Genomic DNA, 827 nt, shown 5'->3' with positions numbered 1-827 from the left:
TTCTGGCCCCACTCACTCTGGCCCCTCTCACTCTGGTCCCACTCACTCTGGCCCTGCTTGCTCCAGCCCCACTTGCTCCGGCCATGTTTACTTCATATATGTGAGTACACTGTCACTGTCTTCAGACACCCCAGAAGAGGGCATCAGATGCCCATTACAGATGGTTGTGAGCCACCATGTGATTGCTAGGAATTGAACTCAGGACCTCTGGAAGAGCAGTCAGTGCTCTTAACCATTGAGCCATCTCTCCAGCCCCTTTACTAATCTCTTAAGTATGCACAGTGATTTCTCACTGGGTAGGCATATTATTTCTATCACAGATTCATGGAAGAGTATTTGGAGATGAGGAAGTGTTTTTGAATTATTTACCTATAGTGTTGGGTTAAAGAATGCTAAAGACTTGTTTGGTTTTATACCTTATGATTTTATATTTTATGTATAGTATGGTGGTTTGAATATGCTTGGCCTAGTGAATGGCATTACTAGGAGGTGTGGCCTTGTTGGAGGTGGGCTTTGAGACCCTCCTAGCTACCTGAGGACAGTCTGCTCCTGGCTGCCTTTGGATGAAGATGTAGAACTTTCAGCCCCTCCAGTGCCAGGCCTGCCTCGATGCTATCATGCTTCCTGCCCTGATGATAATGGACTGAACCTCTAAACCTGTGAGCCAGCCTGGTATAAAAGGAAGTTTATTTAGGGCCTGGGAATGGGGTCTGGAGAGGCAGAGATAGAAAGGGGACAGAGACGGACAGAAAGAGAGAGGAGAGAGAAAGAAGGGAAGAGGCCAGCTGGGAACATGTGGGAGAGAGAAAGAAAACAGGCACGGGGGG

Source organism: Mastomys coucha, unplaced genomic scaffold, assembly GCF_008632895.1.
Source record: "Mastomys coucha isolate ucsf_1 unplaced genomic scaffold, UCSF_Mcou_1 pScaffold3, whole genome shotgun sequence".
Taxonomy (NCBI): domain Eukaryota; kingdom Metazoa; phylum Chordata; class Mammalia; order Rodentia; family Muridae; genus Mastomys; species Mastomys coucha.
The sequence above is the reverse complement of the archived record's forward strand: the minus strand, read 5'-3'. Positions refer to the sequence as shown.